At 40.2% G+C, this 16567-nt stretch overlaps 1 long non-coding RNA gene across 1 annotated transcript; it reads left to right on the top strand.

Annotated features, from left to right (window-relative positions):
- On the top strand, positions 1 to 4502 carry LOC135177821 (uncharacterized). The gene is made up of 2 exons (XR_010303170.1): positions 1 to 78; positions 3378 to 4502. It is a non-coding gene; the product is annotated as an uncharacterized LOC135177821 (long non-coding RNA).
- Positions 4503 to 16567: the final 12065 nt, after the last annotated feature.

A 16567-nucleotide genomic window follows, 5' to 3' on the forward strand; every position in this document is an offset into this window, starting at 1 on the left:
TTTCAGAGTCATCATCCCTGGAGGAAACTGTCATGCTGTGATCCAAATCTACGAGTGGACCTGTCTTTGATGTCGGTGGTAAGTCTAGGGCATAACTACTCGGGTTTTCTCACTCCAAGTCATGTAAAGCATAACAGGAAAACACATAATAAGAGGTTGTACATGATATATCACAAAATGTGGTTTGGCACCAAGCAGAGTAACAGTTTAGAGAACAGGCTGTTCTTTAAAGAATATGCTTTTGTTTTCATGTTTTAATTCTTTGTGCTGCTGATTTATAGTCTTAAAAAAAAAAGAGGTGACTCACATCTAATGCATCAAAACAATGCAGCATGTGGTTTCTTTATTGAAGGTTTCAATAAATCATTTAGCTTTCTCAGGGTTAGTTATAGAATTCACACTGGAAGAGAGTTGTGCAGAGGTGTGGGGTTTTTTTTCATGTGGACCAGTGTGATGGTTTGGGAATTACCAACCCCTACACACAATGAAATCACCCAGACTAGACTCAGCCAGCTGGAGGTTAAGGAATGAAGCTATGTTTGCAGCTTAACACAGTCGACAAGCATAAATGTACAATATACACAAATATTTACAGTTATATACAAGTTAAAAGTAATACAGAAACACAAAGTCCCCTCCAAAACAATCAGATTGCCAGGAGGCTCCAGACCCAAACCTCATCCCTCCTCTTTCCCTCCATTCAGAAATAACCAGATCAATCCCCATATAGCTCACAGGATAAATCTGGAGAGATCTGAGGTAAGATGTCAAAAGATGACAAGAAGGTTAAGGGAAATAAAGAGTTAGGTTGGATTAGAGTTGAGGCAGATACAAACACACACAGACCACCAGAGAGAAGTGAGATCTGCGTGAGAAGTGAGTATTTTATCTGTATTTTGACTAGTTGCATTTGTCAGCAGAAGAATGAGTGACATAGGATAGTGTTGTGGTTGTTTTTTTTGTTGTTTTTTTTTTTATTCTTACAGCTAAATATGTAATTTCTCTCAGTAAAATATTCCAATTAGCCTCAAACCAGCACAACCAGGGGCTGGATTTTCAAATGTTGATGTGTGTAGATATACATGTGCAAATGTACATGCCTGGCTTTAAAAATCTGGTCTTAAACACAGAGCAGGTGAGTGAACAGGGTGGGAAACTGAAGGAAAACTTCAGTGTTCAGCTAAAAATACCAAAAAGAACTTAGAGATGCAGAGGTCAAATGGGTGACTGGTAATTGGCACCTTTTGAATTTGATGTTGTTGTGTAGCTAAAAACACACCTAGCAGCTAATCCTGAAATAAAACTATTAGAAGTTCAAAGCTGCACTTAATATTTTTGTGTTTTTCTGTCTGTCCTCTTTTCACAAAAGAGTTTGTTTTGTCTTATCTGGTATATATGCTGAAGACACTGTAATAACTGGAGGTAAATATCTATGTGTCTGACTGATTTAAAGTCAGCATTAGCATTGTAGGTAACAGATTAGCTCAGTGTCTGGTGCGAATACCTTGGCTGCAGCATGTTGTTTGATCTTAACCACTACAGGCAGCACCCTGGTTTTCTGTTTGCCATAGATTGCACAAATAACTGAGTGATCAATAGATTTTTAATTCCATCACAAAATAAAAAGAAAAAAGTGCTCTGATTCCCCCCTAAATTTTTCATTCAAATTTAAACAAATTATTTCCTCTCCCCCTTTCTATATCACTTACAATTTCTAGAGACTCTTGTTTAGGTCAAGTTTTATATGAATAATATTTATGAGAGAAACCTTTAAAAGTATTAACAAAAAAAGCATTAGCATTCCTGAAACCAGAAATATGTGGTCTGAAAAGGTTAAGAAAAAAAAAAAGTCTTACCATTTACAGTATTTTATTTTCTTTTTTTTAAGTCAAATTATTGTCTGAATCTGTTCTGGTAGGAAAGGATTTTATTGTCTTCAAAATTATCAAAAGAGCAACCTGATTTTCTTTTAAGCATTACCTTTGTGAGGGGAAAATAGAATTTTTATTTAAATACAGTGAAGTGAGAGAGAGAAAAGGCAAGAAATAAAATGTGAAGTGTGGAAGGGCCAAGCTAAGTGCTCTACAGCAGTGAGTGGGATATTACTAGGAAAACCTGCAAAAATGGAGCTTGCAGCAAAGTGTAAAGGGAAGTGAGTGAGTGAATTACTTATTGGTAGACTAAAAGCAGTGAACAACCACATGGGGTGTTAAGAAAAGCACAGACTGAGCATGGATGAAGGGGAAACGCTCATGATGATAAAAGCTACTTGGGCTAAATTGTGTTGGGTATAACATGACTTGAGGCATTGAATTTTCCTCCTGAAGCCCTTCATGTTGATAAGCACTGCTTTTAAAACTCCATCACCATAATGCTAACCATTGTAAGTATCAAGGGCAAGGGTGAAACCCTGGCTCTGTTGACATCATTAACAGTTCTGCCATTGATCTGAACTGGGTCAAGATCAGCCCAAATTAAAGCAGTAGCCTTGCTGACAAAAGACCTCTAGTCAAAGGGAGGCTCAGTCATTAAATTCGTCAATCCCATGTGTTATAGTCAACAAAGGTCAGTAAAATGGAAGGATTGGGATTTAGATCACTAGGAAGATAAGCATGCCTCGCTGAAACAAGACTCCAGAGAAATCAAGGCACTGCATTATTTGAATATTTGCTGTATGGCTTGTTTAAGAAATTTTAAAACATGCTTTATCCTTATTCAAATCCACTATAAAGTGAAGTAGAAGAGTATGATCTCCGTGGGAAGAGGGCATGGAAATAATATCTATGCACCTGCCTACAGATCTATGCAAACATTTTGGAAACAGACAGCTACTGCTGATCTATTACTGTTTCCATGCAGATATTTATATAAATCCTCCTCTTGTAAAATGCCAAATACCCTGCTCAGCTTTGAATATAGACAGAAGAAGCACAACTTCAGCCTGCGTAAATAGCATCTGAAACTTAAAACACTTTCAGGATCTGGACTTAATAGGGACAACTGTTATCTATTATCAATAGAATTATCTATTAATTACAATAATCATTAATTCCAAAGGTTGTATATGCCTGGTTTTCAACTTTTTACTGACTCTTAAACATTTTCCTCTTGACTTCTGCTTTAAGAAAATCTGAAATGCAGTCTGAATAGTAGCCACAAACCCACCCTATTAGTCCACCCTATCTGTTAGTTTAATATGCAGTCACTTGCACAGAGTTTGATAATGGGAGCTGTAAAGCGTTGTGTGTGTGAGTGCACACACATGTGTTTATTAGTACACAAATCCTTTCCTTTTCTTCCTGAGGCCAGCAAATTTTGGAATGATATTTTAATTTATTATTATGAAAGGATTGGCAACTGGTTTTTAATGGTTACAGAATGGTGACTCACAACACTGTCCCAGATGCTGTCACCGTCGCTATGAGAGCAGATTTGCAACATCTTGTCATAGGCACACATCAGTGCTCCTGCCTGCTGCCTTCATCCCAGAGGACAGCCTAACACCTGCTGCTGGCAGCGTGCCGGCCCTTCCGGGAACAAATGTTCCATTGCTGCTGGGTGATAGGACAGGACAGACTCGAGATTTCAAGTGAACTGGCTAAAGGCACCCTAGGGCTTGGTGCACCCACCCCAGCACCCAGATGGTTGCCATTTCTGTAGGAATATTAGCCAGTGAGTGGTATGTTTATAGCTGTCTCCTATAAATAAAGAACAAGAGAAAAATCAACAGCACTCTGGATGGGAAGATTTCTAGCATTAGCTGTAGTTCGTTAGGAAAAAGATCCCACTTTTTTTTTCCAGTTAATATTATACTGCTGCAGTAATAAATATCTTGTTTGGATTTGCTCACATTAGGAACTTGTAAGGGAGTTAATTTTTTAATTTCATTTTTTTTAACATCAGAATATAATTAAAAATACAATTCTGGAATGATAATGTGCTTCTTTCTGGCAGAATATCTTTAATCTTACATCATTTACAATACCTAGATCAAAAAAAAAGACACCATTTTTATTTTTCATGTAGTATTCAACTACTATATATATATTTATCGTGTTTAGGTATAAGACAGCAACAACAAAGTGGGAAAATATATTTTGTAAGTGTTTCTTTTAAAGGTTTTTTTCAACACACTCAAAGATGTAAAATTAAAGGATACTGTGCAGTGGCTCTTGAAAGCATGAGTTTCTCACTGAGGTCAAGGAGAGTTAAAAGGACTTGTGGCTTGGAATAAGCATCTCAAGATCAGGTCTCTCATATAGTATGTAATGTGCTTCTTACATTTATTACCCATTCCACATCCAGTGGGGTGATAATAGGAGTGTTATGATGTCTTCACTTCATGTGGATTGAATACCAGGCTAATAAAGATGAGGGTGGCATTTTTTTCCAGCTATTATACTCAAATTTCAAATAAGACCATTTTTATTCTCTGCTTTTGAAAAGGCTTTTTGTCCACATTATTCCCCAAAGCTTAGATCAAAACCACGTTATGTTTCTGAGAGAGGTGCAGTCCAAGATGTGGTGCCTTAGTATTTCAGCTACTGCAGCACAGTTTTGATACTCTTTTGCAGCTCTGTCTTTCAGGGGAGTTTGTTCTTGTGAAAACAATATCCTTTGCAAATAAAAAGATTGATCATACAGTTATAGGAGGGTGTCTTGAGCCAAAGCTTCTAGATTGTTGCAGTTTAATTCAATGTGGTTTAAATCAACGTGCAGTGGAGCAAAACCCAGGTGATAATTCACTTTCACTGCAGCCTGCTGCACTTGTCTGCAACAAATCAATCTAACCTACCTCACAATACACTGGAGCAACACCCACAACTGCCACCAGGAGAATTCTGAACGACTTTCACTGGTTAAAAATTCTCTCTTTTCCTCTTCTTAGAGTGGTTAATGTTTGTGATATATCCCTGTAAATTCTTAGGAAAGAGCAACATCACACAAACAGCAACAGCTCTCTCTGTGGCCCTTTGAACACAGTTTTATGTTATTCTTTCTGATGGGCTCTAAACAAAGTTTTAGTGATCCCACAACTGGCCCTGGGCAAATCTGGTTTTTTTTCTGTCACCTGTGTCTGTACCATGATGCTAATAATATCCATAGCAGAGAGAGGTTGGGTGAATTCCCGTGCTTGCAGAGGACTTTGAAGATGAAAAGGCTTATTTAAATGTTACATATTGTCACTATTATTATTAGAGATTACAAGTGCACTCTGCTCTCAGATGGACACACACAGCTGCTGCTATTCCTATTGTTGGTGTTTACACAAGTACCCTGCAGTGGCACAGAGACAACAAATCTAGAGAGTGTAAGTTCACCAAGTCAGCATTACTGGAGCAAAGATAAGGTTTTTATGTGCAGATGGCAGGCATGCAAATTTCTATGGTCATGATTTCAAGGTGCTGGTAAAGAATTTGAGTTGAATAAACTCCTTTCAACCTCCATTTCTACAATTATATTATCAGACAAATTAGAATCAAAGAGCAGGAAAAAATATATATCATAAATCTTTGGGTGAATCTCCTCAGCAAAGGCGGCCAGAGCTAGGGCGGTGCTAGCGACAGAGATCTGGATACAATTCAAAGGTCAGGCTGAGCTCCATGTCACATGTGGGTCATACGGCAGGAGCCTTCTTTTCTGCAAGGCTTCCTTGCATGCTGTGGAGTATTTTGGTTGCTATTGCAAGAAATGAGCCCCAAAGGTTTGATGAATCTTAAGGGGCACTTTTAATCTGGAATTTCTTTTCAAAATGATTAAATGTTGGTGTTTCTGTTCTCCCTCAGACATCCTGTTTTGAAATTGTTTAAAGTATTGTTTCACTCTCCTGCATACAGTATTTACAGAGAATTTGCAAGCTATTTCTGACTGTACCATGCCACTCTCATGAAATTCAACTGCACTTCTATAGTCTCGCTGTCTTTGACTATCTTGCCATGTGTAGTGACAGTTAAATTTGGTCTAACGAGTAGAAACCCAGCCTTGTGCTCAAATGAAAATCAGAAGGAAAATCTCCCTAAATAGGTTGTCTGCCACCTTCCACTTTTCAGTATAGACTGCTGGTTTAATTCCCTTTCTATGTCTGAGTCAGTACACTTAGAAAATTGGGATCATCAGGATTCAGAAACAGAATAAAGGAAACTGCCATTTGGTTGTTGTTTTAAAGATAGTGTTGGCAAACAGTAGAGATGCTTCATTTACTTGAGAAAGCTGCATTTATTACTTGAAGTTCAGAATATTCTGTGAAGCTGATCCATGTAAGAAGCAGGGTTTCACAAATCCAAGAAATAAACTCCTTCCTGCAGTTAATGCTGCATTCCAGTGCATGTTTTAAGGCCAAGAATAAGTCAGTAGCAGGAGGCACATGCATTGTCAAAATCCAACCACTCAGACCTGGCTTTTTTAAATGAAAAGATCAAAAGTGGCTTAGAGTCTGAAAAGCCAGCATTGCTACTAAGGAGCTCAACATTAAGATAAGGGAAGCCAGAGAGTGTGGGCCAAGCTGGCTGACAGTGCAAGCTACTGTCTGAGCAGCTGCCTAAGTGCTTAAAGGGTTCTGCTTGCCTTTTAAAGTTTAAGACGAAAACAAGGGGAAAATAGAATCTTTCATTAAAGCTCTGTTGCCCTGGATAACCAAGGATGGATTCTGGGTGGTCCCTAGGAAGTTTCTTTTTAACTTGATAGCCAGACTCATAGATAATTTTCCAACAGTTGTAGGAGAAGAAATGACACTGAATGAATTTCCTGTTTTCAAAAGAAAAGGAATGAAAGGAACAGCTGGATCTAGATCTCTGTGCAGCTACCTTCTGAGCTCACCTGCTTGTTCTATCCAGTATTATGTATTGACTGCTGTTTAACCTCTTTGTCAGTGACATGGACAGAGGAATTGTGTGCACCCTCAGCAAGTTTTCAGATTGTGCCAAGCTGTGTGGCACAGTCGACTTGCTAGAGGGCAGGGATCCATGCAGAGGGACCTGGGCTGGCTGGAGGGGGGCCCACCTCATGAAATTCAACAAGGCCAAGTGTGAGGTCCTACATATGGGTGGGCGCAATCCCAGGAGCAGGTAGAGGCTGGGTTGGGAATGGCTGACAGCAGCCCTGAGGAAAAGGACCTGAGGGTCTGGGGTGATGAAAAGCTTAACATGAGCCTGCAGTGTGAGTGCAGCCCAGACAGCAACCCTGTGCTAGGCTGCAGCAAGAGCAGTGTGGGCAGCAGGGCAAGGGAGGGAATTCTGCCCCTTCACTCTTTTCCTGAGACCCCCCCCTGTAGTCCTGTGTGCAGTTGTGGAGCCCCCAGCACAAGAAGGACACAGAAATGTTTGGGCCAGTCCTGAGGAGACTACCAAGATGCTCAGAGGGCTGCAGCAGCTCTGCTCTGAGGACGGGCTGAGAGAGTTGTGGCTCCTCAGCCTGCAGAAGAGAAGGCTTCCGGGAGACCTTATAGTGGCCTTCCAGTATCTGAAGTGGACCTACAGGAAGACTGGGGAGGGACTATTGACAAGGTCTTGTAATGACAGGATGAGGAGGGAATGGGTTTGAACTGGCAAAGGGGAGATTTAAACTAGATATTAGGAAAGGGGTTTTGCAGTGAGGGTGGTGAGACACTGGCACAGGCTGTCCAGGGAGGTTGTGGCTGCTTTTTCTCTGGTGTTGTTCAAGGCTAGATTGGATGAGGCCTTGAGCAACCTGTCCTAGTGGGAGGTGTCCCTGCCTATGGCAGGGGGTTGGAACTGGCTGAGCTTTGAGCTCCCTTCCAACCTAAATAATCTTTGTCTGTTTCTAACAAGCATTGCAGATCTATACAAGAAAATAAACACTAGGACAAAACTTGATTTTGCATTCAGGTGTACACACATTCAAAACCTCCACATGGAAAATGACTGTTTCATAGCTTGAGATAATTTACTGACACTTCCAAGCCCAGTTACTATTCTGACAGCAGATGAAGTCTGAGAGAAACCATCTCATCATGTGAAAATTACAATCAGTAAAGTAAAATCAAAACAAGCACTTGGCTTAGTTCTAGGTGATAGTCAAAGCAAGAAAGACTAAATATTTGAATAGGCCATTATTTGTCCTAGATGAAGTGAAGGACATTGGAGACGTATTGGTGGCTTTCTGGCCCTCTTATTGTGCCTGTTGTTGCAAGAATCATTAAAGGGCTTAATTTTTTGAGTCAGAGCCACTTCACTCACTGAAAGTGATCCATTTATTTTACATTTAAAAGAACAACGATCTTATTAGTGCAAAACCCTGATGTTCAGACAAGGAGAATTGAGAAGAAAAATTACCACCAAATTGCTTTTCCTTGGGGGACTGTTGCTTACTCAAAGATGTAATTCAGATTTCCAGCTTTTCCCATGTTTATGGCCACTACCTTCAGTTTTCTATCATGCTCAACATTCCAGACCCTGGGCATCTTCCAACAGTGACTATTCCACATGTAAGGACAGGTCACACATTGTTTGTTCCCTCATTCCCAGAAGAGGCAATCTGTATGATGAGTAAATTATTTTGGCAGTGGAAGCATTTTTGGGGCTCGGATAGGGCTTGCATGTCGCAGAATCACAGAATGGTGTGGGTTGGAAGGCACCTCTGGAGATCACCCAGTCCAAGCCCTCTGCTAAAGCAAGGTCACGTAGAGCAGGTTGCCCTGGACCACATGCAGGCAGGTTTTGAATCCCTTAATGAAAGAGACTTCACAACCTCTCTGGGAAAACTGAGCCAGTGCTCTATCACTCCCACAGGAATGAAGTGTCCTGAGTAAACACCTAGAACAAATGCTGCCCTTGCAGAGGCTCATGGCATATTTCCTCAATTTTGTAGCAGAAGGCAGTCCTTGGGGAATTCTGATTATCAAAGTTCATAAGAACATAAAACAAGCTTTTCTGTATGTTTGTTCCATCTCTGGCTCCTCTACTGGAGGAGCCAGAAGTGAATTCTAAAGGTAGAGTATAATAATAGCATTAGTGTGACCTTCCCCTTGTGTAATATTCTGATTTGAGGCAATCAGTTGCTTAAGCACTCAGGGCTGCAGCTGGACCATCCTGTCTAATGGCTGTAAGTAGTTGTATTTTCCATAAATTCGTGTAACTCCTTTTTTCTATCATCAGATTTGTTATTCTGCAGAACACTGGTGGGGTTTAGGATTGGATCATTGCAAGAGTTCATTATACATTATTTATACTCAAAATATTTAATGTCTACCTCAACAGTAGAGCCTTACTTGTTCTGAGATTATATATGAGGTTGCTATTCCTGGTTGAGTAAACATACAGTTACTGGTTAACAAAAATAACATCTTAACTGCTTAAGTGCAATTTTCCAGTGACCCAGAAGATCATTTGTTCTAGGCTCTGTTCAGTCTAAAGCTCAGCATAGAATCAGTTAAAGTTGGAAGGGACCACAAGGATCATCTAATTCCAACCTCACTCCCATGGGCATGAGTTTAACCTTCATCCTGTTCTAGTGGGAGGTCTCCCTGCCTATGGCAGGGGATTGGAACTGGATGATCTTTGAGGTCACTTCCAATTTAAACCATTCTATGATTCTATGGGTCCACAGATACGACAGCCACAAAACAAGAGAGGAACTTACCTAAAAGAAGAGAGCATAAAATTTAAGCAGAAATTTCAATGACTGTGTAGTAAAAGCAAAAATTTACTGGACGCTTTTAAAGCTCAGGAGGCTGAAATGAGAGCTGAGAATGACAGAGAGGGCAGGGACTGACCCTCGTGTTAAAAGATGTACAACAAAGGCGTTTGCTAGAAGTTCTCATGGAAAGCTTTTTAGACAAATTAATTAAGCAATAAGGCATGACAGGGTGTGAATCACTTGGTAATGATTTACGCCTATTGTGTTGTTAGGCAGAAGGCCAAAGGCCGAGTGCTGTCAAATCACCTAGGTGTAAATTATCATTTGATAATTTGAGCCCTGGAGTGCGTTATTGTAATTAGAAGGTGTTCTATCATTAAAGTTTGCTACTTCATTCCCTTTTTTTTCTCTTCTCAGTCTCATTTTGACACCTAGATTTCTATCATTAAAAACATTCCTTCTTTAAAAAAAAACACTTCCAGACAAATAATATCCTGACAGGCTTTAGATAACAAACCTTGTCATATAGCACAATGCACAGCAGAGAAGTCAATGCAGGCATGTCATCACTGTAATGTAATCACTGCATCTCTATTCAGAAAGGCAGCTACAGACAAAGGGAGGTATCAGGGCTACAGGGGAATGTGCAACTTAAAATTAGTTCAAAGTTAGATGCAGAATCTATGAAGAGGTATGAGGCAGATGAACTTCACTTTTCACATTAAATAGCACAGAGGAAGAGACAGTGAACTAATTCTTCCAAGTGGCAGCATCCAGACAGCTGTGGAGGCAACAAGGAAAAGGCAACACAAAACCTGATTATTCAAATTGAGACTAGCAAAGTGCAGCAAGGGCTGTTCAATACAAAGGTGTGAACACATCTTTAGCACTGGAAATTCATACAGGGCAGCTCATTGGAACCTGAGAGAAGCTGTCACTGTCTACTTGTCTGCTTGTTCTATTCGAGTATGCTTCTTTCTGATACATACTGCTATGGACAGGAAATGAAAGTAGCAGAATCTCCAGTGTGATTCTGTTTGCCATTCTTAGGTCCTTAGCATCATTGGTTACATTATACATTTCTAGCAGAAGGAAGATCTTTTCAAGTCTGGTATAGAAATTGGTGCCAAGGCAGCCTCTTTTTCCCTCATCTTGTCTGTGACTCCAACATAGTTAGGAAAAAATATTTTATCAAACCCAGCTATTAACATTAACCAAGGCCATAGTCTTGCAATAAAACATGCTTAATGTCAGAACATGCTTAGTTCTGCAGCCCACACTGCAGAATTCCTAGCATTAAAATAATTGCCCACAGATAAAAAGCAGTTCCAGGATGCAGGATCCAGGGTGAAATGTCAAGGTCAATGAAGAGAGCATTTTCCCAGTGATTAGACACACTCAGAAAAATAGAATTATACCAAGCTAGCACTTCATTGCTTAGCTATGATTCAAAATCAACAAGAAACCATCTTGTAAGTGATCTGCCTGCTAAAACAGCACATCTCAAATCTGTTCTGACAAACCACCGGTCTTACATTTATTTTTCTGGAGTTTACTTCTAATGTTTATTGGTGGCATATGCTCCTTTTTTGTTGTTGTGATTTTTTTTTGCATCTATTTCCCCCTCCCCTCCTCATTTTCTGTTGTCACGAAAGCTGCCTCGCATCCTATTGCACTGATTTAGTCAGAAGGATCCAGATAGTGTGATAGTTGGCTGTAGCATCCGTCTAGCATACTATTAGTAGGTTAGGGTTTGGAAAATTGACAGAGAAACAGATGTTGAGATTATTTTATGTAGCTTGAATATCATTATGCAGTTGTCAGAAGCCTCTATTTTCTTATTTTAGGAAGATCATTATTTTATGGAGGAAACAGTTCAACTTTTTACCAACCAGAGGGAAGAGAAAAAAAATAACATGAAAGACCTAAGAAAAATTCTAGGGAAGGAATGATGAATCTTTAGTCTATGCCTAAATGTCTGTGCAAAACACATGCTCTTTATGAAATTCTTCTAAGGGAGTAATTGTCCCTGACCATGGCAGGGGGTTGGAACTAGATGATCTTTGAGGTCACTTCCAATCTAAACCGTTCTATTCTGTGACTAATCCTGGTTGTGCCTGCTTGCCTCACAGATATGCATTCAATGAAGTAAGGGAAAATAAATCTATAGTCTCACGGCCTGCACATCCACATGAAGTGTCACAGAAAGGAGGCACCATTTGTGCTAGGTAGCTTAATAGCATAGTACACGGAGGTTTCTCCCTTTCTATAAAGAAAACAGGAAGCTTGTAAATAAAGAATTTGGACATGCTTGCCATGTCCTCATTCTCTTTTAGCTATGCTTATCAGTCATTCTCTTTTAGCTATGCTTATCAATTACAGTGAGGAAAAAGATCTAGCTGGTGTCCAAAGGACAAAGGTCAAAAAAACTTTATTCCCACACCCACCCCATATAGTGTCTAACTATTGGACTATATTTCTTAAATCTTAATTCCTCTTTTTCCTGTAAGCATGGAACTGTTGGAGCGAGTCCAGAGGAGGGCCACAAAGATGATCAGAGGGCTGCAGCAGCGCTGCCATGAGGACAGGCTATAAGAGTTAGGGCTCTGCAGCCTGCAGAAGAGAAGGCTTCAAAGAAACCTTGCAGTGGCCTTCCAGCATCTGAAGGGGGGTAGAGGAAGGCTGGGAAGGGACTATTGACAAGGTCTTGTAATGACAGGACAAGGAGGAGTGGATTTGAACTGGCAGAGGGGATATTCAAACTAGCTGTCAGGAAAGGGTTCTTTGCAGTGAGGGTGGTGAGACACTGGCACAGGTTGCCCAGGGAGTTTGTGGAGCACAGAATCTGTGCAGAATCTGACTCTGTGCTCCACAGCCTCCCTGGAGGTGCTCAAAGCCAGGCTGGATGAGGCCTTGAGCAAACCTGCTCTAGTGGGAGGTGTCCCTGCCTATGGCAGGGCGTTGGAACTGGATGAGCTTTGAGATCCCTTCCAACCTAAACCATTCTATGATTCTATGATTATTTCCCTCAAAGACACCTGGGAAAGGATATATCTGATAGTTAAACTATTTTTGTTAAATTATTTAAGATATTTAAGATATTTGTTAAGATATTTAAGAACCAGAGAGTGCATTTTTTTTCTGTGAGGTTACTGGTTATTGACAGTATTACCCTATGATTATCAGATTAATCCACTGTTTATTCTTTTCTCTCTGTCCTTGTATTTAAAATATTAATTTCACAAGTGTTATTGACAATGAAGAACAGAGATTCAACTGACCACCAAGTGCTCAATGGCTCCAACTCTGTTCTCATGGAGCATGTTGCTAGTGTTCAGCTATGCTCAGCCTTTCTTCAAAATAGAAAAACCCAACCAACTGAAAAAGCAACCAACAAACAAACCCACAAAATCAAATATTAGGAAAAGGCTCAAGCAAAAATACTAAATCCAAGCCTTTTTTATTCTGAGGAAGGTTCTGTTTCAAACTCCTGCATCTTTCTATAATGGCCTAGTCCCAGGCTCCAAATTCAAGCTAATCCAGAATATTGAAGTAACTCTGACCTGAGTCTTAGCTTTGTCATTAGGATCCATTTTAGTAACATGTAGTGACTTCATAACATCCAAATGCCACTGTATATGCCAAGCGTGGAAATGCTAATAGAGTCTTCCAAGGTTTGTCAGGAAAGCTTCTAGGGTTTACAAATCATTATTACTGGAGACAAATCAGAGACAGTGGGCATCTGAAATATCTTGCTGTGGTTTTGTGTGATTAGACTCCACACCAAAATAATGGGAAAGAATTAGCTGATGAAGAGCAGACAGGGACTAAGGCTACAGAGAAATTAATTGAGATCACTTCAAACATTATTTTATCCTTCAGGTAGATGTGCAGGAAAACTGGATTCTGAGATTATTCTTTTCCTTAGAGAGACACCAGAATCATAGAATCATAGACTGGTTTATGTTGGAAGGGACCTCAAAGATCATTCAGCTACAAGCATCTGCTATAGGCAGAGACACCTCTCACTAGAACAGGTCACTGAAGGACTTATCCAAACTGGCCTTGAACACCTTCAGGGAGGGAGCATCCACAACCTCCTTGGGCAACCTGTGCCAGTGTCTCACCACCCTCACTGCAAAGAACCCTTTCCTGACATCTAGTTTGAATCTTCTCTCTGCCAGTTCAAACCCATTTCTCCTAATCCTGTCATTACAAGATCTTGTCAGTAGTCCCTCCCCAGCCTTCCTGTAGGTCCCCTTCAGATACTGGAAGGCCACTCTAAGGTGTCTTTGAAGCCCTAACTTTTGTAGCCTGTCCTCATAGCAGAGCTGCTGCAGCCCTCTCAGCATTTTCATGGCCCTCCTCTGGACTGGCTGCAACAGTTCCATGTCCTTCTTGTGTTGGGGGCTCCAGAACTGTGATGTGATGATTTTTATAATACTCAGTTCAACATAGTCAGGAACACTGAACAGATCTACACTGACAAACACAAAGACAGCAATCAGCGTGACACCTTGTTCTGTATCTTTGACCTGCAAGTACTTTTTAATAGCTGAACTGGTGTCAGTATTCTGTCTGGCTGCTACAGTGCCCTCAAAACACAGCTCAGCTCCCTTCTACTGCTTGCAAATAACTCAGACTCAGAATATTTTGGGGATCATAAATGAGCAACATCTATTCCCAAAGTAAGGCAAGTCTATTTCACAAGTTACTTTATGGACCATATGGTTATACTTGGTTACATTCAGTCACATAACATCACATAAAGCAACTTAATCTAGTACATTCAGATGCCATGCAATGCAAATGGAGCATAGTTTCCAAGCTTTAGAGGGGCCTTGTCTTTTCTCCTAGGGAGTAGTCTATCATTTTAAGTAAAACTTCCCATAAACTCTTAATGCTCCAGTCTTCCAAAAAAGCATGTCAGCTTCCAGCTTAGTGTGAAGCAACTTAGTATCTGTATGTCTGAGTACAAAAAACCCACTCTGGTGTTATGCTAAAAGTATGCTGAAAACAAAATTAAATGGCAACCAGTAAAGAGGAGTCAGAACTGGTTTAGGTTTTCAGCATGGTCCTTGCCAAAACCAGCAAGGCATCCCTGAGGCCTCCTTATCTGGTTTGCTAAGCCAGAGCCTTCTGGAAACAGCAGGCTCAAAGGCTGCTGAACTAGACTCTCTCTTAGATAATTTTAAGGGTTATGACTAGGGTATTTTAGTACTATACAGGGAAATACTCTTCAACTATGGCAGATAATGTTTGTAATTATGGGGTGAACAAGACAGAAAACATTACCCAAGAGGCAAGGAAAGGGTTAAGCCTTATGCATTCAAAGGTAGGATTCAGTCCCAGGCTAAAGGCTCACCAGCACAACTTTCCATTGTTCACAGGTCTAGTAAGCTCCTGGGCTAAAGTACTTTTTTGGCTGTTGATGTCAGGAATACTATCACTTCTGTGATATAATTTGGTTTTCTGTGTAATTACATCCTGGCAAAAGCATATTTCTAATAGCACAGATAGAATTTTCTGTTTAAAATGCATTGTTGACTTTAGGCTGGAATGCTGTATTTGGTTACATTCCACCCTCATTATAGAGCCCTCTGTACATCCCAGAGTACAATAGCGTTATTATGCACTACCTTGGCCTCCAGGTCATGAACTACAATTATCTCTTTTCATGGCAACAATCTTTATAACCTAGAAACTACTCTCAGGGACAACATTATAAAGAAGGATTGGCATATGCATAAATAAAGATGAATAGATATTGGCACTCCTCAGGGTTTTTGCCATTGATTATGGAATGTTGATTAATGCCATAATCACTGCCTCCCCTCGTAAGCGATAGCAGCATTTTGTGCTGGCTTCACTTTTCTGTCTTCACATCTGCTGCTTTCTCTCTAGTCCCTGGCTCTTGTCACCCATCTGATTCATCCTCGTAGCACGATGACAAAAGTCACAATGTTTGGTTGCCAGCGAGAAAATTTCAGAGGAACAATTTTGAATCTGATTGTTCTCGACTAACATGCTGCTCCGACGGATTATAGCACTTTTCTGTGCAGTTGCTTTTTGCTAGGTCCATCTGTCTGCTCTCCAAGCTGTGCTCCTAAGAGTTGACATTTCAGGCAGTGCTGATTCTGTTCTCTCTCATTTGGTTTCAGTTTTTAAGAATAAAAATCCAGTTAGGAAGGTTATTTGGGGAGCAGTAAGAGAAAAGTATGATTATTATTAGCACTCTTCTAAGCTGTTCACCACAATGCTTTGTATTTTCGTGATGTTACTTAGAAAAAAATGTATCTACAACGAGGCAGATGAGTAAGTAGCACCTGCACCACATGCAAGCAACATGAACCCAGAAATCAGCCACTCCATAACCCAGGAAAAGAGTTTATGAACCCTAGCATCCACTTCCAGAGCAGTAATTGCTACAATATTCCCCATCCTCATTAGATCGATGATTTGAAAGCTCATCTTTATTTCACACAGGTTGCTTACCTACACTTGCAGGTAATGAAAGACTTTTGAAATGCAGCTGTGTTTTGCCAGATGTGGCCACACAGTCTTGGCAGAACATGATCAGAATTGCTAGCGATAGAGATGGCTCTGCAGAACGAGGGCTGTGCTGGAAGTATATGTCATAGTAAAGTAATTAATTTACATGCATTGTCATTTTATGCAACATATGTTCATTTTTTAAATACTTGCCTTGCCAGAAGCTAAGGAACCAGCCATAAAGATAAACTAAACCAGACAATGTCTGCTAAAGTTTAGAGTAAAATTGCTCCAAGTCGTACTGCACTGTTCTAGTTGGGCTGCTGTACATTTAAAATGCAGAGTCATTTCAAGTTGATTAGGTTAGTCCAAACACACTAGATAAAAATTACTTCATATTGGTATCAGGGAACTCTTCTGATTGCTTGAGAAGAAAATGCTTCAAGGGAGTCTCTTAGCCAACACCACCATTATTTCAATC

Source organism: Pogoniulus pusillus, chromosome 8, assembly GCF_015220805.1.
Source record: "Pogoniulus pusillus isolate bPogPus1 chromosome 8, bPogPus1.pri, whole genome shotgun sequence".
In the NCBI taxonomy this organism is placed as follows: Eukaryota; Metazoa; Chordata; class Aves; order Piciformes; family Lybiidae; genus Pogoniulus; species Pogoniulus pusillus.